This window comes from Papio anubis, chromosome 3, assembly GCF_008728515.1.
Source record: "Papio anubis isolate 15944 chromosome 3, Panubis1.0, whole genome shotgun sequence".
In the NCBI taxonomy this organism is placed as follows: domain Eukaryota; kingdom Metazoa; phylum Chordata; class Mammalia; order Primates; family Cercopithecidae; genus Papio; species Papio anubis.
Genome location: NC_044978.1, coordinates 146,050,785 through 146,076,137, shown reverse-complemented (window position 1 = coordinate 146,076,137; position 25,353 = coordinate 146,050,785). Strand labels below are relative to the sequence as shown.

The following is a 25,353-nucleotide window of genomic DNA, read 5'->3' as shown; positions in this document are numbered from 1 at the left end:
ATATTTCATTTTTGGGACTATAAAAGCATTCAGTTGAATTTTATAGAAAGTTAAGAAAAGTACATAAGAAATTAGTCCTAATTTTCCAACCCAATAATAGCACAATGAAACTTTCCCATCTGTTTTCCAGATGTTTTCTTGAGGAGGTGGGAGGGGGAAGCCTGGCTTCTTCCTAATTTACATGGTGCTACTTTATGTTATAAGCATTCCTCCATATTCTTAAAAATCTTTGTAAAAACATCATCTTTAATGGCTGTATAAGGTTTCATCAATTAATTAGAACCCGGAGTATCATTCATTTTTTTAAACTTTAGGACTAGGAGATGTATACAAGAATATTAAGGGAAATTTCAAGGATAATAAAAATGAATTTGATCATTGAAGGAAAAAACAAAACTATAATGAAACAAAATAAATCTAAGCTATTTATTTGCCAGATGGCCAAAATAGTCCTTCTGTGGTTAATTTGCTCTAGTATCAAGTGGCAGTATGGTTTAGCAGGTAAGTATGTGGCTTCTGGAGCCAGACTGCATATGTTTGTGTATGAATCTCAGCTCCAATACTTGCTAGTGTTAGCTGCTCCATGCCTCACCTCAGTTTCCCTACCTATAAAATAGGAATGATAATAATAGTGTTGACCTCATTAAGTTTAGAGGAGTGAGTTAATACATACACAGCATTTTGAATGGTGCCTAGAACATTATAAATGCTCAAGAAATATCAGTTATTATTTTTCATCCAAACTTTTCAGTAAAATCTTAGACCAATTCTTTCAATTTTAGAGTAATTCTTAAGATAAACATTTTCAGTTCTTTAAAAATATCTGTTACATGTGGCTTCTATTCTTACTATTTTTTTCCTCTTCAAGTGCTTGGAAGCTGGTTTCACATCTCCAGTTATCATGAAATTTTTTTGTAGTATACTTGGAAAACGATACATTAGTTTCTGTAGTTTCAAGTTGAAAAAGTTTTTTTTTCTTTTTTTAAAAATAGAGATGGAGGGCCAGGCGCAGTGGCTTGTGCCTGTAATTCCAGCTCTTAGGGAGGCAGAGGTGGGAGGATTACTTGAGCCCAGGAGTTCGAAACCTGCCTGGGAAATATAGAAAGACCTTGTTTTCCACAAAAAAAGGAACCAAAAAGAAAAAAAGAAAAGAAAAAAAGAAAAAAGATCCCAATTAAAATAGAGATGGAGTCTCACTATGTTACCCCAGCTAGTCTCAAACTCCTGGGTTCAAGCAATCCTCCTGCCTGGCCTCCCAAAGTGCTAGGATTACAGGCATGAGTCACTGCACCCAACCAAGAAATTTCAACATTAAATTCGAACATGAAGACCTTTCCCTTCTTCCAAATGGAAGATAAGGATATATTTTTAAGAAGACTATTTGTATAAACACCCATGTAGTTACAATCTGTGACCTGGGCAGGAAATGCCAGCTATGTATATAAATACATAGGACACAATTCAAGCTCTTACCTGTTGTACTGTATACAACATTAACTGACTAAAGTCCAAGGGAATAGAACTTATCTCTCTGCTGAGATAGGTGGAGTTGCCTTCCTGTCACCCCAACTGCACTTTGAAACTACTATTCTACCCACAAAAACAGTCTTCCAGTAGTCAGGCTATGGAGTCATTGCCAATCCCAACCCCAATAATACAAAAAAAAATCCTGTTTGCTTTCAGTCTGAAATCTGCTGGTGTCAGTAACACAATTATCTCTACATATTTTAAAATAGCGATAGCTTATTTCTTACATCAATGAGCCAAGAAAAGCCTTTTTTTTCCTGTGCTTTCATCTTCTGTAGTAAACAAACCATGTTAGCGACCCTGTTTTTATTTTTACTTTGGCCACCAGGAAGTTCACGATTGATTTCTTTTCACTCCAATTTTAGTAACTGTAGGGGACATTACAACACACTTTGTTGTTCATCTAATTTGGGTTATAGTTTCATTTTTTAGTTTTCTTCTATTTTTTCAGTTTTCCCAGTGACATGAATTGAGCTGTTTGTATTATTTATCTTATTGTTCACATGTTCTTATAAACCATGTTGTAATTTTGGAGGAAAAGAATCAATGCATACATACATGCATATATTTCTAATTAGAGCCAGACATTGATTAATGTAATATCCAAATTTGCTATGTCTATTACACCAACTACTAGTATTGCATACAAACAAGTAAGAACCACAGTGACATACTACTTCACACTCATTAGGATAGTTATTATAAAAACAACAAAAACTAGGAAATAAGCATTGGCAAGGACGTGGAGAAACTGAAACCCTCATGCAATGCTGGTAGGAATATAAAATGGTATACCTGCTGTAAAAAACCAGGATGATGGTCCCTCAAAAAATTAAACATAGAATTACCATTTGATCCAACAATGCCACTTCTAGGTATATACCCAAAACACTCAAATTGATACTCGTATAATAGCAACAGTATTTATAGTTGCCAAAAGATGGAAGCAACCCAAATGTTGATCAATGGATTATGATAAACAGAATGTGGTATACGTGTACAATGCAGTATTATTAAGCCTTTTTTCTTTTTCTTTTTTTTTAGACAGAGTCTCACTCTGTCACCAGGCTGCCATGCAGTGGTGCAGTCTCCACTCACTGCAGCCTCCACCTCTCAGGTTCAAACAATTCTTCCACCTCAGCCTCCCAAGTAACTGGGACTACAGGTGCACACCACCATGCCCGGCTAATTTTTGTATTTTTAGTACAGATGGGGTTTCACCATGTTGGCCAGGCTGGTCTTGAACTCCTGACCTCAGGTGCTCCACCCACCTCGGCCTCCCAAAGTGCCGGGATTACAGGTGTGAGCCACTGTGCTTGGCTTATTCAGCCTTGAATAAAATTCTGATATGTGCTACAATATGGAAGAACCCTGAAGACATTATGCTAATGGTGAAATAAGCCAGACACAAAAGGATAAATATTAGATGACTCCACTTATATAAGGCACCTAGAGTAGTCAAATTCATAGACAGAAAGTAGACTAGTGGTTACCATGGACTGGAGAAAGGGAGGAGTGGGGAATTAGTGCTTCATGGGTGTGGGTGTTTTAATTAGGGATAATAAAGGTCTGGAGATGGATGGTGGTGATAGCAGCACAATAGTGTGAATATACTTCATGCCACTGAACCATACACTTAAAAATGGTAAAATGTTATGTATAATATACCACAGTAAAAACAAAATCCTTAAAAAAAGCGAGAAGGTTCAGAGATGCAAAAAAGACAAAAATTAGAGTCGATAAAATCAGGATTTCATTAGAGGCCATTAAAAAATGGTACACGGGGCTGGGCGCGGTGCCTTACGCCTATAATCCCAGCACTTTGGGAGGCTGAGGCAGGCAGATCACCTGAGGTCAGGAGTTTGAGACCAGGCTTACCAACATGGAGAAACTCCATCTCTAATAAAAATATAAAATTAGCTGGGCGTGGTGGCACATGCCTGTAATCTCAGCTACTCGGGAGGCTGAGGCAGGAGAATCCCTTGAACCTGGGAGGCAGAGGTTGTGGTGAGCAGAGATGGCACCATTGCACTCCAGCCTGGGCAACAAGAGTGAAACTCCGTCTCAAAAAAAAAAAAAAAAGATACCCTGACTCAGGTTAACACATTCAAGAAAATCTTATGGCCTACAAGTTTTATTCTCCTTATTATCATGTTTAATATACCATATTAAATACATTATATGGTGTGCTGCTCTACTCAATGAATTCAGATGCCAAACGCTTAGATATATTAAAGGATAAATGAGGCTGGGTGCAGTGGCTCACGCCTGTAATTCAAGCACTTTGGGTGGCCGAGGCAGGCAGATTGCTTAAGCTTAGGAGCACGAGACCAGCCTGGGCAACATGGCAGAACCCTATCTCTACAAAAAGTACAAAAATTAGCCGGGCATGCTGGTGTGTGCCTGTAGTCCCAGCTATTGGGGAGGCTAAGGTGGGAGGATCACCTGAGCTCAGGAAGCTGAGGCTGCAGTGAGCCGTGACTGCGCCACTGCACTCTAGCCTAGGCAACAGAGTGAGATCCTGTCTCAAAAACAACAATAACAACAATAACAAAACAAATAACAATTACAAACAATAACAAAAAGGAAAAGATTTTCAAGCTACTTTGAAAAAGACAACTATACAGTTAATATGACCCATCTCTCAAAAATGCTTAACTTACTATATTTATATGTGCTTTAGATCAGCATTGGCAAGCTATGGTTGTGGGCCAAATATGGTCTGCTGTTTGTTTTTATAAGCAAAATTGTATTGGAACACAGCCCTATCCTTTGGGAAAAAAAAAAAAAGAAAAGATAATGTATGGCTGCTTTTATATAACAATGGCAAAGTGAAATAGTTGAGACCCAGAGAGTGTGGCCCATAAAGCCTAAGGTATTTACTCTCCACCTTCGTTGACCCCTGGGCTAGGAGATGTGGAAGAGCACATCCTTGAGGCTAAGTCACATAGATTCTGCTTGCTACATATAATAGTTTTCCTATGCTGAATGATAACTTAATTTCAGGACCAATTTTTAAATTCTAACTTTTTTCTTTTTTTTAGATGGAGTCTCGCTCTGTCGCCCAAGCTGGAGTGCTGTGGCGCGATCTCAGCTCACTGCAATCTCCACCTCCAGGATTCAAGTGATTCATCTGCCTCAGCCTCCTGAGTAGCTGGTATTACAGGTGTGCACCACCACGCCCGGCTACTTTTTGTATTTTTAGTAGAGACGGGGTTTCCCCATGTTTGCCAGGTTGGTCTCAAACTCTTGACCTCAAGTGATTTTCCTGCCTCCTGAAGTGCTGGGATTATAGGCGTGAGCCACTGTGCCAGGCCTTAAATTCTAACATTTTTTAAAGACAGTGTTGTTTAGCTGACATTTTCCCCGCTTCCAAGCTGTTTTCCATTTAACTCCAATGGCCAAATTTATGAGACATGGAAGAAGAAAATGTCTGATGAAGGTTGTTGGCTCAGCTCCTGACACTTACATATTAATGATAATTTCTTAAAATTCCAAAAGAGATACAAGAGGGTTTGTTTTCATTCATTCATTCAGTCACTCAGCAAATAGTTACTGACCACCTGCTATGTGCCAGATACTGTGCTAGCTATAGTGGACCTCGTCCTTGTGGAGCTGACTTCTGAGTTAACTGAACTCAGTTAACTGAATTACGCTTCGAATGCCAAATAGTTGAGAATTAAGGTATTTGTCCTCATGGTTACTGACCAGAGCCTGCTTCAAAAGGGTCATACACCTCAACATTGTTAACATTAGTTTCTGATAAGGGCATAGTTTCCCAAGTTAAAGGCCACATACCATCAGAACTTTGCTTTTAAATATATCAGGGGTGTCTGGGGACTAGTGTGAAATACTGTATCCTGAATGTTGAGATTCTTGCTTGGGGCAGAAGTGTGGACAGAATGAATAATAAGTATACGTCAGAAGTAGAAACTTATCTGTGAGCAAATCAAAATATCTAGATAAGTAACACGGAGTCCCCCAATTTCATCCATTCGCCATGTGACAGTTTTAAAAGGACTGGGCATTCTGGTTTAGGTTTCATAGCATGTTGAATAAATGCAAGTCTCTAGAGTCAGAGAATCTGAAGTCCAAATCTTAGTTCCTCTACTTCTAGCTGTGAACCCTGAGAAAAGTCATTTAACAGCATTAAATCTATATTCTCCTCTCTAAAATGATGACTGTATTAACTAGTGTTTACTGAATGCCTATTATGTGACAGGCAGAGTGCTACGCTTGTTGTGCATATTAACTCATTCCAATCCTCACAATGTCTATATGGGATATTACTAGGGTCTCCACTCTACAGATAGGGAAGCTGAAGCACGCAGAGGCTAAGTAGATTCTCAGTTAATGAGCATCAGAGCTGGTATGTGAACCCTGGGAGTCTGATTTTCATCATAGGGCTGTAATGAGGATTAAATAAAATGACTGGTGTAAAGTTCTTAGTGCAGAACCTAGCATGAAGTGATCGAGGAATGTTAGCCCAAGAAAATTGAACTTAAGGCTGGGCGTGGTGACTCATACCTTTAATCCTAACACTTTGGGACGCTGAGGCAGGAGAACTGCTTGAGCTCAGGAGCTTGAGACTAGCCTCTGCAACATAGTGAGACCCCCATCTCTACAAAAATTTAAAAAATTAGCTGGGTGTGGTGGCATAACACTTGTGGTCCCAGCTATTCGGGAGGCTGAGGTGGGAGGATCACTTCAGCCTGGGAGGTCAAGGCTGCAGTGAGCTATGATTACGCCACTGTACTCCAGCCTAGGTGACGAGCGAGACCCTGTCTCAAAAAAAAAAAAAAAAAAAAAAAAAATGAAAAAAGACAATCAAACTTAAAAAAAAAAAAAAACAAAAACAAAAAACTGGAGGTAAGAATCTTGCCCCTATGTAGGATTCTGTGTTTACAGGAAAACAGGCAAGAGGTTATCCCAGCCAACTTTAAACCAGTCCGTAGAGAAGCCTAGCGTGTGAGTTCTGGTGGAGACTGGTGTATCAGAGTCTCCCAGATTCCTTTCATAGCAGGTAAGCTGTCTGGAGTGTGATTCTCCACTGGTGATGTGGCTTATGCATCCATGTGTAAGCCTGTTTCTCACCTAATCCTTGGCGAAAGCACTTTACAGAAGCTCTCCCAGAAAGAACATGAAGAGACTTGCCACATTGGATGCAAAAGGTCCAACCATCTATGTAAATGCCAAATCCCCTGAGGTAGGACCCTCCCAGCACACAGCTATTCTTCCCAACACTAAAAAAAGCATGAGTCTTCACTGAAGGCTGCTAGCATTAAATAAACATGGCAATATATTTGAAATAAATCATTTACTCATAGTTTCGTATATAAAACAAGCAGAAAAAATATACTTTCAAACCATGCTATTATTATTCTGAACTAGGGATTTTCGTTATGTTTTAGGGAGAGTTTGAACTTGTTGGACTGAAATAAAATTTCAAGGCAAACAGGTAAAGCAGACATCATCAAGGATTTGAATTCTCTTTTTAGCATTGGTTCAGAGTACCTTTCATTAGGATTTTAACTTTGAACTGGGACATTTTGGAGGGCAAAGGATACCAGTGTACTACTGGGAAATATTTTCAATGTTTACATACCAGTCTTTACCTAGGATCAAAAACACGCATGAGTTTACCCTAGAATTAATAAGATTACTGGTCGGGAGCGGTGGCTCAGGCCTGTAATCCCAGCACTTTGGAAGCCTGAGGCGGGTGGATCACAAGGTCAGGAGTTCAAGACCAACCTGGCCAAGATGGTAAAACCCCATCTCTACTAAAAATACAAAACAATTAGCCGGGCATGGTGGTGGGTGCCTGTAATCTCAGCTACTCAGGAAGCTGAGGTAGAGAATTGCTTGAACCCAGGAGGCAGAGGTTACAGTGAGTCGAGGTTGCGCCACTACACTTCAGCCTGGGCGACAGAGTGAGACTCCATGTCAAAATAAATAAGACTACCAGTTAACTTTGGTTCACAGCTCTTGGAGTGTGAGTGTGTGTGTGTGTCTGTGTGTGTGTTTGAGATGAGTATGCAATTTGGAATTCTTGGGAGACCTTTATTTGCTGACCAGCTGACAAATTGCAATTTGAAGCTATATACAGTGGGGTACAGCGTCTTCCAATCACTACCTGGAATTTAATTCAGTGGAGGGTTTTAAAACGTGTTGATCCAAGAGGTAATTCTATCTCTGTGGTTAGATTTCTATTTTGATGTTCCTTATTCATACCATAAAATTTTGTCCTAATAATCACTTCTTAAGCATGACCTAACACACACAATGCACGTAAGAGCAAAGGCTTTGGAGTCAGAGATCTAAGTTCAAGTCATGATTGCGCCACCTACTAGCTGTGTCTCCTTAGGCAAATCACCTTAGTTCCATTTCCACATCTCTAAGATGGTTCTAGTAATAGCACCAGGACTAAGTGACAATTGGCAATGTGTGGCACACAATTTGTTTAAAAAGGTTGGCAATTATTATTACTTTAAAGAATGTCACTTGAAAGTCATAGCTTGTGTTTTAGAGAGGTGTCTGTCACAAAAGTTCAGAATAACCTCATGGTTTACAGAAAAATTATTTGATTATCATGGTTTACAGAAAAATTATTTGATTATTTGGTAAAGGAAGATGTTGCCCCAAACTCAGGGTGAGGGAGGGGATGGGGTAGGAAATCAGAGAGAAAAACAGTTTCTGCGGAAAGTTTCCAAGATTTGGCCTTACCCTGAGCATTTATCTTACTGCCTTGGTCCAAGTTACCACCACCCAGTAGAATAAACATTGGAGAGGACACACCCACTCTTGGGCAGGTCCCTGGCACCAGGATGTTTCTATTACCTCAGAGTTTGAAAGTGGAAAAGGAGTTCCACTCAAAATGGAGGCAGAACACGGAATTTACCTGGGAGGCCAAACAATAAGCCGAAGACTTCGAAACACAAGCTCTTTTTTTTCTATTAACAGGCAGGGACCTCTTGCTATTGAAAAGCATGGCCCTTGGGGCACATAAACATCTCTCCTTGACTCTCCTTTCTTTAGGTAAGATCCTGAGAGGTTGAAGATACAACGGAATAATGACATTCTGGGCCATGCCTTCTGCCCACCCCTCGCTCATCTGAGAAAGAGTTCATTCATAATGGGTCTTAATTGTGTTGATGATTGTACAGATTTTGTTATTTCAAAGCACATCATTCAATGAATGCTTGTGTATGATAAACAGATGCAAAGCCAAGAGGCTCAGTTTTCCCAGGCGTTTCTATCAACACACACCTGAGAATGCAGCCTTTTGCTGTGGGTTCTCAGGGAGGCCTGCTGTGTACTACAAGAGGGCTGAAGCCACCCTCCTGAAAGGGGTGGAGTGGGGAGATTTTCTGCAGGGGTTTAGCAACACACAAATACCAGTTAGGAATCTATTATCTTGTTCCCTTTATTTATTTATTTATTTAGACGGAATCTCTTTCTGTCGCCCAGGCTGGAGTGCAGTGGCGCGATCTCAGCTCACTGCAGCCTCCACCTCCTGGGTTTGAGTGATTCTCCTGCCTCAGCCTCCAGAGTAGTTAGGACTACAGGCATGCACCACCATGCCCAGCTAAGTTTAGTGCTTTTTTTAGTAGAGACAAGGTTTCACCATGTTGACCAGCCTGGTCTTGAACTCCTGGCCTCAAATGATCCACCTGCCTTGGCCTCCTAAAGTGCTGGGATTACAGGTGTGAGCCACTGCACCTGGCCTTGTTCCCTTTAAATAAGCATTACTTATACTTTGTCTCAAAAGGTTGATGGGGTAATGCTGAAACAAACAAAAATGAAACCCACAAATTCAGCACACATATGCCTCTTGGGCCAACGTTTTTCCAATGCATGAACAAACAGTAGGAGGGACTTCTAGTTTCACTCCTTACCTTGGCTCCTTTGACCTAAGCCTTTGAGGGATCTGGCAAGGAGCAGAAAGGTCGACTGACAGATACCAGAAAGGAAAAGGAAGGAGAAGCCACAGTGGCTTCTATCATTTAACACTAGCTTGAATTCATATAGTGTTTTGCAATTTATAAAATTCTTTCAGGCTGGGCAAGCTGGCTCACGCCTATAATTCCAGCACTTTGGGAGGCTGACGCGGGCAGATCACCTGAGTTCAGGAGTTCAAGACCAGCCTGGCCAACACGGTGAAACTCTGTCTCTACTGAAAAAAAAAAAAAAAGTACAAAACTTAGCCAGGCGTGGTGGTATGCACCTGTAGTCCCAGTTACTTGGGAGGCTGAGGCAGGAGAATTGCTTGAACCTGGGAGGCAGAGGTTGCAGTGAGCCAAGATCGCACCACTGCACTCGAGCCTGGGTGACTCTGTCTTCCCCTCCCCGAAAAAAATTTATTTCACATATATTATCTAGTTTCATAAAATCCCAGAATTTGAGCTGCACAGGGAATACAGGTGTTCTCTAACCCAAGGTTTTCAAACCTCAGCCCTATTGATATTTGTGATAATTCTATGTTATGGGGGGCTGTCTTGTGCATTTTAGGATGTTTCATAACATCCCTGTCCTCCACCCACTAGACGCAAAAGCGCCCCCACCTCCACAATGTTGTGACAACCAGAAATGTCTCCAGACATTGCAAATTTGGGGGCAGGGGGTACAAACAAAATTGCTTTCTGTTGAGAATTATGGGTGGAGTCTATCTTGGAGTTGTGTAATATGATTATATACTGGCACACATGGTAGGTACTTTTTATTTTATTTATTTATTTATTTATTTATTTTTTGAGACGGAGTCTCGCTCGGTTGCCCAGGCTGGAGTGCAGTGGCGCGATCTCAGCTCACTGCAAGCTCTGCCTCCCGGGTTCACGCCATTCTCCTGCCTCAGCCTCCCGAGTAGCTGGGACTACAGGCGCCCGCAACCTCGCCCGGCTAGTTTTTTGTATTTTTTAGTAGAGACGGGGTTTCACCGTGTTAGCCAGGATGGTCTCGATCTCCTGACCTTGTGATCCACCCGTCTCGGCCTCCCAAAGTGCTGGGATTACAGGCTTGAGCCACCGCGCCCGGCCTGGTAGGTACTTTTAAAATAGAGAATAAGTTGTTATTTTCTACAGCCCTCCCTCAACATGGGCCTGGTGTCTTGATCTGGCTCTTATGAATAGTCAAGGCTGGCCGGGCACAGTGGCTCACACCTGTAATCCCAGCATTTTGTGAGGTTGAGGCGGGAGGATCGCTAGAGCCCAGGAGTTCGAGAGCAGCCTGGGCAACATGGCAAGACCCAGTTGCTACTAAAAAAAAAAAAAAAAAAAAGTCAAGGCTATCAAGACTGAGAAATGTGCAACATTTTTCAAGGGTTTGAGGTAAGTGTCTCTGTGATACCATAATACTTACTTAATTTGGTTGAAACACTATCAATTTAATTTTCAAACAAAACAACAACTACCATAAAGGCTTGTAAGACTGGTTCTGTTGTCTAATTGACTTGTCATCACAGCAAACTGACAGGCCTGGGTCATACAAACATCACTGCTGAAATCAGTCTAAAGTATCCAACTGTCTCATTTAAATTCAGACCCCACTGCTACATGGACACATGAGAACTGCTGACAATCTGGTTTTTAAGACTTGGGCTATTTTCAAATGTCGTTACTGGTTTCTTCAACAATGCAATAACCCTCACTTAAAATTTACACTTTTTTTTTTTTAAAGACACGCTATGAACAATCACTGAAAATGGGCTTCTGGGATACAGTCAATTCACTGGTACTAAAGTCAACATCTGTACAGGTCTATAGGCAAAAGGCAATGATGTGGTAGAATAAATGATTAAACAATATTTGCATGTGAATTGATTCATTCACTTGCTCATTCAGACACTAATTGAGCACTGGCTGCATGTGAGGCTGTACTAGATGCTTGGAGATATAGTGGTGGCCACTGCGTGTTCTTGGAGTTCACAGTTTAGCAAGGGTAGATGAAGAAGGAAGGGGAGGTCAGGAACAGTAGCTCATGCCTGTAATCCCAGCACTTTGGGAGGCCAAAGCAGGCAGATTGCCTGAGGTCAGGAGTTCGAGACCAGCCTGGGCAACATGGCAAAACCTGTCTCTACTAAAAATACAAAAATTAACCAGGTGTGGTGGCATGTGCCTGTAATCTCAGCTACTTGGGAAGCTGAGGCAGGAGAATTGCTTGAACCCGGGAGGTAGAGCCTGCAGTGAGCTGAGATCATGCCACTGCACTCCAGTCTGGGCAACAGAGCGAGACTCCATCAAAAAAAAGAAGAAAGGGGAAGAGACAGAGCAGAGGGAACATTATGAGCAAAGGTGGGCATTTGCAAAAATGCTGGAATAGTCTCGAATAGCTGAAATGTAGGAGGTGGATATGGGGCATAAGATGAGGCTCAAAAAGAAAATAAAACCAGACTGTGAAGGGTCTAAGTCTCTCGCTTTCTATGGTAGACAGTGGACAGCCACAAAGCTTTAGCCATGACTAGGAAGTTCCGGCTGAGTCCTCAGTGAAAGAATGAGTAGCTCTTGCACCAGGCGTTTCATTCTGAGGAATAGAAACGATTTTATAAATTTGTTTATGAACTATTCTGCTAAGCAAGCAGGAGGCCTCAGTAGTGTTTATAAGGGGACAAGAGACCAAAAACTCAGGAATTAAAAGCACGAGATAAACCTGAAGTTCTGTATCTTGTCAACCTTAGTCTAGTGTCTGCCAGGTCAAATCCACTATCTATTATAAACATCTGCCTTTTCATAATACATACCACGACTGCAGTTTTTTTTTTTCTTTTAGCCTTTTTTCTACAACTAGAACATAAACTCTGAGAGAGCAGAATTTATGTCTCTTCTTGGTTATCATAAACTCCTCAAAGCTTGGCACTTAAAAGACAACAAATATTTGTCAAATAATTAAATGGACTGTGATTTCCTTCTTTCTTTCTTTCTTTATTTTATTTTTTTGAGACGGAATCTCACTCTGTCGCCCAGACTGGAGTGCAGTGGCTCAATCTCGGCTCACTGCAAACTCTGCTTCGCAGGTTCAAGGGATTCTCCTGCCTCAGCTTCCTGAGTAGCTGGGACTACAGGAGCGCACCAGTGTGCCCAGCTAATTTTTGTATTTTTAGAGACAGGATTTCACCATGTTGGCCAGACTGGTCTTGAGCTCCTAACCTCGTGATCTGCCCGCCTCGGCCTCCCAAAGTGCTGGGATTACAGGCTTGAGCCATCGCACCCAGCCGATTTCCTTCTTAATAGCATTATCAATAGCGATAAATATTTAAAGATTACTTATTTTTGTACAAGGCATCATGCTAGAAACAATGGCAGTGGGGTGGGAGGGAACATAAAAAATCATGTAAGATTGTTCAGCCCTAGGTGGTCACAAACCTTCCTTCAACAAACATTGATTGAGTGTCAAAATGAAGACAGTGGCTTAGTAAAGTGCACAAGCAAGGATGGACGGTGGGCCAAAACAGACTTCAGGGAATGAGCCAGCTATCACAGGTAGCTGAGGATTGAAAATCTGCACATTTCTTGTTTAATTATATTTAGAGACCGATGGAAATTATGAAGCAGTAGAAGTTCTACTTATCCTCTTATACTTAGAACTAATTATGTTTTCATATGCCATATTACTGCCAATGTAATACACAATGATGTTAAAGAATTGATTAAGGTGATGAAGATGAACTCCATTTTATTGAACATCTTTATGAGTGAGACCTTCTGCTGACTGCCACCAGTTAGCACCAAGAGAGGATTTCAGAGGAGGATACTGTCCCACCCCCTGTCTAGTATTTCTGGAAAAGTGGCTGGAGAGTGTATTTCACTTATGTGCTAAGAACAGAGCAGCGCTAAAAGAGAATAGCCAGCTTAAATGCAATCCTCCCCACAGGGAAGGAGATGAATTAGAAATAATCTCTCTTGTTCTGTGCTCTCAGAGGTCAATTTTTTTTTTTAAAAAGAATCTCTCCAAGAGTTTCCTTAATGTATGGTTTTAAAACTCCCAAGTTAATGATAATGAACTATTTTTTTTGAACGCGTATGTGTAATTTGATTTCTCATGACATTTCTATGGGTGGAAATTTTAAATGTGGGCTCTAGAGTACGGGGTAGACGCCTGCTGGAGACCTGCACATTTGACCCCCTGGCTGTTTTCATAAAGTTTTATTGGCACATAACCACGGCCATTTGTTTACATATAGTCTATGGCTGCATTTATGGGGACAATGGCAGAGTTGAGTTAAGTAGCAGCAGAGGCGATAGAGCCTATGAAACCTAAACTGTTTACTGTCTGGACCTTTACTGCAAACATTTGCCGACCTCTGCTGTAAAGTCAGATTTCCTGGGTTCGAGCCCCAGTTCTTCAGCTGTGTAGCTGGGTGACACATTGGTAAACTAACTATTTAAAATCCTGATTCATCATTATCCTCACCTGCAAAATGAGAATAGTGATAATTATCACTATCTCAAAGCATCACTGTGAGGAATAAATTAGGTAGCCAAGGGCTTAGAATGAAGCTAAGTAACGGTGTGATCAGTGTTAGCGATTACTGCCCCCTTTTTATTTTTTTATTATTTACTTATTTTTATTCATTTATTTATTTTTTGAGACAGAGTCTCACTCTGTCGCCCAGACTGGAGTGCACACTGGACGACAGAGTCAGCTCACTGCAATCTCTGCCTCCTGGGTTCAAGTGAATCCTGTCTCAGCCTCTCAAGTACCTGGGACTATAGATGAGTGCCACCATGCCCAGGTAATTTTTTTGTGTCTTTAGTACAGACAGGCTTTTGCCATGTTGGCCAGGCTGGTCTTGACCTCCTGACCTCAGGTGATCTGCCCACCTCAGCCTCCCAAAGTGCTCCTGGCCATACTGCCCCATTTTAAAGATCAGGAGATTGAGGGTGTCAACTTGACCGAGCTTACAGAATTGAAATGTAGGTCAATCTGATGACAAAGTCAAAGCTCTTTCTACCATGATACTCATTCTTTGCTACTTACTTACTCATAGCAGGTTTAGCAATAGCCAGTGTTAACAGGGTAAGACCACGATAGGTGAGAAATGGACATTGGCTGATAGAGTGGAAGGAATTTCCAGTACAGACACATGGTAAAGTTGTTGGGAAATCATTACTTTCTACCATCCCCATTGCTTCCCCTCTTCACCCTCCCCACCAAAGCTTCTAAGCTTTTAAAGAGTTCTGCAAACTGTCCCATAGCCTATTTCTGGCTCTTTGAAAAGGAGTTAACATGTTCAAACAATGTTTTTAGACTTAAAAACCTATGGAATTAAATTCTTAAATAGAAATGTTGAAGGACTAGAATTCACATAATCGCAACGTATAAGTGAGACCATGGGACTGTGATGAGGCAGTTCCACGCCCAGGCTCTGGAGCCAGACTGCCTCGCTTCCTATCTTGACTGTACCACTTGAAAAACAAATGCCATCACACAAGTCGCTTTCTCTCCTTCAGCCTCAGCTTCACCATCTATAAAATGGTGATCATATTATCATTAACAATGTTGGGAGGATTAAAAGCACCTGGCTGGTTGGGTGTGGTGGCTCAAGCCTATAATCCCACACTTTGGGAGGCTGAGGTGGGAAGCTCGCTTGAGCTCAGGAGTTCCAGACCAGTCTGGGCAACATAGTGAGACCCTGTCTCTACAAAAAATACAAAAATTAGCCAGGTGTGGTGGTTCCAGCTACTCAGGAGGCTGAGGTGGGAGGATCACTTGAGCCTAGGAGGTCCAGGCTGCAATGAGCTGTGATTGCATCACTGCACCCCAGTCTGAGCAACAGAGGGTAACCCTGCCTCGTAACAGACAAACAAAAAAGAAAAAATACCTGGCTACAGTAAATGCTCAAGGCCCTTTGTTATTATTTCAGCCGGTCAAGAGTACATGTTTTTCAAGGATCTTCTTTTTGTAGACAACTGTATAGTCACAGTGTTTCGCAAATTATCTGCCTGGCAAGATACTTTTTAAAATTAAAATGTAAAGAACCTGAGGGGATTCGCTCCCAAATGTTTATGGACAAACTGAAAGGGCATTTACACAGATATTACCTTCTACATTTACTTGAGAAAGTGTTTTAAGACACTGTACATGTGAAATATGTAGTTATAATGGCTTACTACTATGTTCTCTTTTGTATTTGTCCAATTATGTAAGTATTATGTTCTTTTTATCACTACTTAGTATTCCTGCATGGGAGCTTTGTGCCTACCCACTGAATGTAGTAGGCCCTAAATATTGTCTGTTAACTAATTATGGTGTCCTATGCCATGTTAAAATTAAAATATTACCATTACTGAAGCAGGTTTAAGAGAGATCCCTGGGCATAATATTCTTAGAAAAACTTTGTGCCAGAAGTTGAATATATGAACTGGTAGTTTGATACATGATTACTTTTTAATTATAAAAGTCATCTTTAATTGCAAAAAATTCATAATAGTGTTTTTTAAGATAAGAAATTTCCTGTGTTAAGAATATGATTCAAGTTACTGAGAATTTATAGATATACATTTCCTGTACATACTATTCTTATATATCTATATCTACCAACAATACTATACAAAAGTATTAGTCCCATTTTCTTTTTTTTCTTTTCTTTTTTTTTTGTTTTGAGACAAGGGCTCTGTCACCCAGGCTGGGGTGCAGTGGCATGGTCACAGCTCACTGCAGCCTCAACTTCTCAGGCTCAAGCAGTCCTCCTACCTTGACCTCTCAGGCTCAAGGGATCCTCCCACCTCAGCCTCTCTAGTTGCTGGGACTACAGGTCCTCACCACCACGCCTGGCTAATTTTTTATTTTTTTGTAGAGATGAGGTCTCACCACATTGCCCAAGCTGTTCTCAAACTCCTGGGCTCAAGCAATCCTCCTGCCTCGGCCTCCCAAAGTGCTGGAAATTAAAGGCGTGTGCCAACACGCCCGGCCAGCCTCATTTTCTTTTTTTTTTTTTTTTTTTTTTTTTTTTTGAGACTGAGTCTGGCTCTATCGCCCAGGCTGGAGTGCGATGGCCGGATCTCAGCTCACTGCAAGCTCCGCCTCCCGGGTTCACGCCATTCTCCTGCCTCAGCCTCCCGAGTAGCTGGGACCACAGGCGCCCGCCACTTCGCCCGGCTAGTTTTTTGTATTTTTTAGTAGAGACGGGGTTTCACCGTGTTAGCCAGGATGGTCTCGATCTCCTGACCTCGTGATCCACCCGTCTCGGCCTCCCAAAGTGCTGGGATTACAGGCTTGAGCCACCGCGCCCGGCCAGCCTCATTTTCTTGATGGAGAAACTGAGAAGGAGGGTGATCCTGTGCTTCCTTCAAAATCACAATTAGATAAGGCAAATTTGTGATTGTAATTTTATAAAGATGCCTTATCTTTGAGGTGATACTTTATAGTTTGACTTATTTTTGGCAGTAGAGTTGTTTTATATATACAACCAAACCAAACCCAGAGAGTCCAAATATAAAAGACAGAATTTTTTGAAAATTTTAAAATTTGTGGGGGCCGGGCATGGTAGCTCACGCCTGTAATCTCAGCACTTTTGGAGGCCGAGTGGGGCGGATCACCTGAGATCAGGAGTTCAAGACCAGCCTGGCCAACATGGTGAACTCCCGTCTCTATTAAAAAATACAACAATTAGCCAGGCATGGTGGCCCAGCACCTATGATCCTAGCTACTCGTGAGGCTGAGGCAGGGAGAATCGTTTGAACCCAGGAGGCGGAGGTTGCGGTGAGCTGAGATAGTGCCATTGCACTCCAGCCTGGGTGACAGAGTGAGACTCTGTCTCAAAAAAAAAAAAAAAAAAAAAAGGCATTTTAAGGCTGTTACTCAAGGTGGAATGTAGTGACACAATCTTGGCTCACTGCAACCTCCGCCTCCCAGGTTCAAGTGATTTTCGTGCCTCAGCCTGGGATTACAGGTGCACACCCCAACACCCAGCTAATTTTTTTTTGTATTTTTAGTAGAGACAGGGTTTCACTATGCTGGCCAGGCTGGTCTTGAACTCCTAACCTCAAGTGATCCACTGGCCTTGGCTTCCCAAAGTGCTGGGATTACAGGCATGAGTCACTGGGCCCAGCCAAGGGTATTTAGTTTTCATTTGTTAAATTTCTTAAATTTTACTATTACATTGGGGATTGAGTTAAAAAATTTTTTCTTAAATTTATGCCCAAACAGATTTAGAAAGTGAACTTTTTGCTGGGTGTGGTGTCCTAGCACTTTGGGAGGCCGAGGAGTTTGAGACCAATCTGGGCAACATAGTGAGACCCCACCTCTATTAAAGCAAATAAAATTAAATAAACAAAATAAAATAAAATGAAAGTGAATGTTCCCAAACATAAACTTACAGTCATTATAATGGTGTGTGAATGCTAGTCTTTTCTTCCTAATTTCAAATGATATTAGTAGTTTGCCAGTAGTAGTTATATAGTAACAGTATGGTCTGTTATTACTGTCTTATATTGTACATGAATACATGTACAATATGCACCTTCTGGTGGTATGTCAAATAGTAGTATACAAAAATAACACAGGTTTTTTTGTAAAACAAATGACAGATTGCCTGTCCTGAAACAAAGGCTCTGAAACAGACTGACATAGTCAAACATTAGCTTTAGTTTTAGGTGTGACCTTCTGCTTTTATTTGGTTAACATTAGTCATTTCAGTTGCAACTAGGAAACAATATCTGCTATCACAGAAGAAAACATATCCTGGTTATGTTGATGTCATGTTCATTGACCAGCTATCTCAAGGCAATAATTATAGTAGAATAGTATTCGCCCAGAAATACCCTCAACATTGAAAAAGTCATGAGTTAAAACACTTTCTTCTATAAATGTTTAAGTTGAAGTAGGGTATTTTGGAAGCTAAAAATATTTTCAAAATCAACTATATTTATGGCAATATGACCACAGTAGGCTGTTTATGAGAAAACATAAAAAAGGAAGTGAGCTTTCTGGTGAGGGATAACTTAAAGACAAAATGCATTAAATGTAACTTTAATCCAGAAAATACATGTTCTTTTTATTCATTGCATTGTTTCAATGTTGTTCCACCTTTCTAACTCTGGTGATATTTGGGATTTTTTTCCCCTTTTCTTTTCTTTCTTTTTTGGGTACATAGTGAAAAACAAAAAAAAAGATAGCTTAAAAAACAGGTCCTTCTGCAAACATATGGCTAAGGTTAAACTCTAATACCCAATGGCTTATTTACTTTAAAAATTTGGAAAAGTAAGCACCATGAGTTCATTGATATGAGTAGGAACCTGCGTCATCCTGTGGTATTTGTGAATATTGTGGGCTCTTTTATCAATTTTGTTTGTTTCTAAGTCTTTTCAAAGAACTCTATTAGAAATGAGACCATCTGAGACAGGTCCTTTAACACAGAAAAGTGTTATTATGAAGTGATTTTAGATATTAAAGGCTCTTTCCACTTCTTTATGCATTGTTTGAAATGTCTTAGAAAAGTTAAAACAATAGTGTTTATACCTTATTTTATTAGCTATAATGGAAGCATTTCAAAGGCAGCGGTGCTTATTTTATCCCCAGTGCCTGGCACTGAATGAATGTTTGAATAAAAGAATGAACGGATAGAAGAATGAACGAATGTGCACTGTCTTTTGTAAGAAACATGGTAGGACAAAGCTACAAAAAGTTTTCCTTTTATATGTAACATCCACCAAATTGCTTTGGACATTTTTTTCATGTATCTATTTACATAAGTTTTGTGGTACAGCTGTGCATGGGGGTGCATGCTTGAAATCCCAACTACTGGGAGGTGGGAGCATTGCTTGAGCCTAGGAGTTCAAGGCTGCATTGAGCTATGATTGTGCCCCTGCACTACAGCCTGGGCAACAGAGCAAGACCCTGTCTCTAAAAAAAAAAGAATAATAAAAATAATTTTAAAATTTTTTTGTGGTTTACCTGTATATAGAATTGGGTACAAATAGTCATACCCAGGTACTATGTGGTGGTATTTCTGCATGGCCAAAAGGAGGCCATCAAGAACAAATAGGCCAGCTTTGGTATAGGAGCTGGCCTGCCTGCCTACCTGCCTGCCTGCCTGCCTGCCTTCCTTCCTCCCTCCCTTCCTCCCTCCCTCCCTCCCTCCTTCATTCGAGACAGAGTTTCACTCTTGTTGCTAAGGCTGGTGTGCAATAGTGTAATGGCGTGATCTTGGCTCACCGAAGCCCCCGCCTCCTGGGTTCAAGCCATTCTCCTGCCTCAGCCTCCTGAGTAGCGGGGATTACAGGCATGCGCCACCACCCCCAGTTAATTTTGTATTTTTAGTGGAGATGGGGTTTCTCCATGTTGGTCAGGCTGGTCTCAAACTCCTGACCTCAGGTGATCTGCCCGCCTCGGCCTCCCAAAGTGCTGGGATTACAGGCCTGAGCCACCAAGCCCAGCCAGGAGCTGGCATTTCTAACACATGCCCAGGCATCAGGAATGTCACATGGAAAAGCCACACCAACCCCTAATGGACTATATTGAATGCCAATGTTAATATCCCTAGAGCCGTCTTGGTAAAGCAGGTACTGGCCAGGGAGCTATAAAATTTCCATCATTTTTTTTTTTTTTTTCTTTGGCCTTAGCTGATATGCTTAGCTTCTGCTATACTGTCTCAGGAATTTGGTAGAGATTTTATGCCACAAGGAAATAGGCACATAAATGGGGCCTGCCCATGAAGGCAGTTTTTACTCACTCTTTTATTTGAAGGTATTTTGAGAGGCTGCTTATTACAGTGCTTGAGCTCAAGCTCGTGCATGCCAGAGCTCAACTGCTTGAGTTCAATCCCATTTATTAACTGTGTGACTTCAGGTGGGTGACTTACTCTCCCAAGCTTCAGTTCTCTCAACTGGAAAATGGGAATAGACCGGGTGTGGTGGCTCACGCCTGTAATCCCAGCCACTTGGGAGGCTGAGGCAGGAGAATTGCTTGAACCTGAAAGGTGAAGGTTGCAGTGAGCTGAGATTGTGCCACTGCACTCCAGAGAGGCTGAGGTGGGTGGGTCACCTGAGGTCAGGAGTCCAAGACCAGCCTGGTCCACATGGCAAAACCCCATCTCTACTAAAAATACAAAAGTTAGTCAGGCATGGTGGCAGGTGCCAGTGGTCCCAGCTACTTGGGAGGCTGAGGCAGGAGAATCTCTTGAACCCCGGAGGCAGGGGTTGCAGTGAGCCAAGATCGTACCACTGCACTCCAGCTTGAGTGACAGAGTAAGACTCTGTCTCAAAAAAAAAAAAAAAAAAAGATACTTATTAAAAGAAGAAGGAAGAGGGAGGGAAGGAGAACCAGTTTTCCCAGTCTCTATAATTAAACTAGGCAGTTAGAGTCAGTTGGAAATTCTTACAAATTTACATAGAAAGCACAACTATATTAATTAAAGAAACTCAAGAAACATGCACTTAAATGAAGAATGGAAATGAACAGAAAATACAATACATATCTAGAATTTTACTGAACCTAAAGTATTTAAAATGAGAAATTCAGGTGTCAGGAAATTTATGATTTCCCAGGTCTACTAAACTCCTGGAACGATTGTTGGCGTTTAATTGCTATTCATGTCTCGCGTACTCTGTACTTTCACTGAGTGCACTTGGAGTTAATATTTCAGTTAAAAAACTAATACATCAGTAAAAACACTCTGATTTGACCTAATCATTTATTCCCAGGCTCACAGGGAAATACTGGATATTCTTCGAGTTCATAAAGTGTGAAATGACTTTAATGCTTGAAGGGAAATATAGTATACCAGTCTTGCAAATTGTTTTTTTCCGAAAGCATGGCCCATCTTATCCCATCCTGCATCAGAAAATGTAATTGGCTTAGTTATTTCCTCTTTCCCAAATCCCTTTTTATGGCAAAGAGAAAATGAGGACCTACAGCAGCCCACGCTGCTGAGGACCTAAACCAGTCCCTGTGAAAACCAAAACAGGGATGGGCTGGACTCCAGTTTGTTTCTCATAGATTTTGAAGTCAGAGTTTTAAAAGATTTAACAGGCTGGGCGCAGCGGCTCATGCCTGTAATCCCAGCACTTTGGGAGGCCGAGATGGGTGGATCACCTGAGGTCAGGAGTTCGAGACCAGCATGGCCAACATGGAGAAACCCCATGTCTACTAAAAAAAAAATACAAAAGTTAGTCAGGCATGGTGGCAGGCACCTGTTATCCCAACTATTCGGGAGGCTGGAGCAGGAGAATCTCTTGAACCCAGGAAGTGGAGGTTGCAGTGAGCCGAGATCATGCCATTGCACTCCAGCCTGGGCAACAAGAGCGAAACTCCATCTCAAAAAAAAAAAAGGATTTAACATTAATTTATTTGGAATTTAGACAGCCAACTGCCAATGTCAAGCATTCCAATGATGAGAGCCTAATAGAGAATCTTGTTCATGTGGGGAGACCCCTGAGACCCTGAGTTGCATTAGCATGGCACTACTGTCATCTCCAGGCCCGTCAGAGAGCAGCCAGTCCAGTGCAGATATTTGAAGCTAGGCAAGGCAGCTTACACGGACTGGGGATTCTTGGTCCTTTTCAGTCTTCTCCAAGGGAAGTCCAGACAGACTTCACATTTTGTTAAGTGCAGCTAGGTTCTGTCCACAATAAAACAGAGCTAGGACAACTGTTTTGGAAACATAGTTAGCACGTAATTGTAGCTAATTTAGATTTTCTCTGAAGCAGCATGAAAAGAAATTTGTTTTTGTATAAAAGATGTTTTTATCTTCTATAACCCACAGTTCCCAACAACAGTGTCCTCTCTCCTTCCCTCTGCTGCAAATATATGTACCTACATAACACCAACATGCATGTTTTTTCTAGCCTAAGCCACTATCTACTCCTGCTGTTCTCTTTTTGGGGATTTCTTCAAGCATATTTACAACAAAACACTTGCTGAGCCCAACTGCCACCTCACTGCTGTATCCTAGTTACATGAGCCATCAGTTCCCCAAACGCTTTCTTTCACCTGTCTGTTGGGAAACCACCTAAGCCTATACGAGGAAGAAAAATCATTCAGAACAAATGTTGGCTTGAATATTTGTGTCATTTTCTTAACTGCCTGACACAGGCTTTCACCGAGATTTGGTGGGAATCAAAAGTACATCTTTAAAAAAATCCTGGCCCTTACCTTACATTATATTCAAAAATAAACTCAAATAGATCAAAGACCTAAATGTAAGAGCTAAAACTATAAAACTTAGAAGAAAATACAGGGGCGAAGTTTCATGATATTGGATTTGCCAATGATTTTTTGGACAACCCCAAAAGCACAGCAACAAAAGAAAAAAATAGATAAAGTAAACTTCATCAAAATTAATAACTTTTGTGCACCAAAGGACAGTCAAGAGAGTGAAAAGGCAACCCACAGTGTAGGAGAAAATATGTGCAAATCATGTCTGATGAGGAACTGATATTCAGAACATATAAAGAACTACAACTGAATAACAAAAAGCAAACAAGCTAATTTAAAAATGGTCAAAAAAGTTGAATAGATATTTTTCCAAAGAAGATATATATTATATATCTGCAAAGATATACATTATATATCTGCAAAGACCCTTGAAAAAATAAAGAAAGAAGACACACAGATGCCTCATAAGGACATAAGAAGTTGCTCAACATCATTCATCATTAGGGAAATGCAAATCAAAGCCACCACGATATATCGCTTCACACTCACTGTGATGGCAATTATCAAAAAACAAAACCACGAGTGTTGCTGAGAATGTGGAGAAACTGGAACCCTTGTGTGTTGCTGGTGGGAATGTACAATGGTGCAGCTCCTGTGAGAAAAAGTATGGTGGTGCTTCAAAAATATAATCATAATAAACAGAAGTGCCACATGAACCAGCAGCTTCTCCTGATGCACAGAGCAAGAAATGAACATAAGTCGTAATAATAAATACTCAGTGAATAAATGTAGGCCTCACATATCTTTTTCCCATAGAGAGACGTGAGAGACTGAGGTTGATAAGTAATAACAGATCTGGGACACTGTCTTCTACTTTAGAGACCTGATATTGGCTAGAGGTGGGGTAGGTAAAGGGGAGGGAATAGGCTTTTATTAGGTTGGTGCAAAAGTGATTGCAGTTTTTATAGTTACATTTAATGGCAAAAACTGCAATTACTTTTGCACCAACCTAAGTATTTTTTGAGTCTCTATAAAAGTATTTCTGGTTTTAAATCTTAAATTGGTAATACACAGTTTTTACATATGCCCTGTGAAATGCACATTGTCATATATGATGCGTGGAGATAGTTGGGAAGGTGGATAAAATGTTTCTGAAGCAGTTAGACAATATCAAGAGCTTTACAGTGTTCATTAAGTAGTCAATTCTCATTAGCCCAGTGATTCCATTTATAGACATGTATAATCAAATACCCAAGAAAAGATTTACATTCGAATATGTTTACTGCAGTGCTATTCATAACACAATGCAATGAACATAATAGTTTATATTTACATGTAATAAACACAAATATTCAATGGTATAAAAATGGTCAATAAATTGTGGCATAGCCACAGCTTAGAGTACCTGTTTAATATTCTCAGCTATTTTAACTTTGCTAAATAATATTTAAAGATATGTGGTAGTTCCTCCTCATCTGAGGGGGACCTGCTCCAAGACCCCCAGTGGATCCCTGAAACCTCTGATAGTACTGAACCCTATATAAACTGTTTTTTCCTATACATATTTACATATATAATACACACCTATGATTAAGTTTAATTTATAAATTAGGCACAGTAAGAGATTAACAACAACAATAATAAAATATAACAATTATAGCAATACTCTAATAATAAAGTTATGTGAGTGTGGTCTCTCTCTCTCTCTCTCAAAATATCATACTGTATGCCTCTATTTTTGGAAAACAGTTGACCACAGGTAACTGAAACCAAGGAAAGTGAAACTGCAGATGGGGGCTGACTACTGTATGTGAAAATTAAACAGACAAAATCAGAGTAAATATACCATGTTAATTCTGGTTATATTTGGATTGTGGGATTATAGGTAGATTTTGTTACATTTTTCTATAATTTCCAGATTTCCTTCCATTAGTATACTTTTATAAGAAGAAAAAAATTACAATTAAAAATATTTAGCTCTCTGAGTCCCTGAATTCAATGGACTAAATCCAAAACCCAGCCTAGGGGACATGAAGACAAGGTACCTATTTTCTCTCACAGAGATTGCTGGGCACATCAGTGTAGCCAGCAGCCCCTCCCTGACACACCGGTATCTACTGCCTCCACCTTCTGGAGCTGTGTGAGGGCTGGGATCCAAGGTCAGGGTGAGGCTAGTCTTTCTCTTACCTTCCCTTCCTAGCACACAGGGGATTATCGCCCATAGAATAATCTCACTCACTAGATCCACAGAAAGATCTCGGCTCAGCAGGGCATGATGGCTCATGCCTGTAATTCTAGCACATGGGAGGCCGAGGCGGGCGGATTGGCTGAGCTCAGGAGTTCAAGACCATCCTGGGCAACACAGTGAAACCCCGTCTGTACTAAAAATACAAAAAAAATTACCTTGGCATGAAAATTAGCCGGGTGTGGTGGCACGCACCTATAATCCCAGCTACTCAGGAGGCTGAGGCAGGAGAATTGCTTGAACCCGGGAGGCGAAGGTTGCAGTGAGCCGAGATCGTGACACTGCACTCTAGCCTGGGTGACAGAGTGAGACTCCGTCTCTTTAAAAAAAAAAAAAAAGAAGAAAGAAAAAAGAAAAAAAAAGATCTTGGCTAACAGCAACCTCTGCCTACTGGGCTCAGTCCTACTTGGAGATGATTAAATGGTTGTCAAAGTGCTTTTACATATGTTGTCTTTCTTTGGACTGTCATGAATTGGGATGACAGTTATTTTTAC

The 25,353-nt window shown here is 40.9% G+C and overlaps 1 protein-coding gene across 10 annotated transcripts in view; it reads right to left on the bottom strand.

Annotated features, from left to right (window-relative positions):
• RBM47 (RNA binding motif protein 47) overlaps positions 1 to 25,353 on the bottom strand; it is a 205,635-nt gene that overhangs the window by 16,737 nt on the left and 163,545 nt on the right. The window lies entirely within an intron of this gene.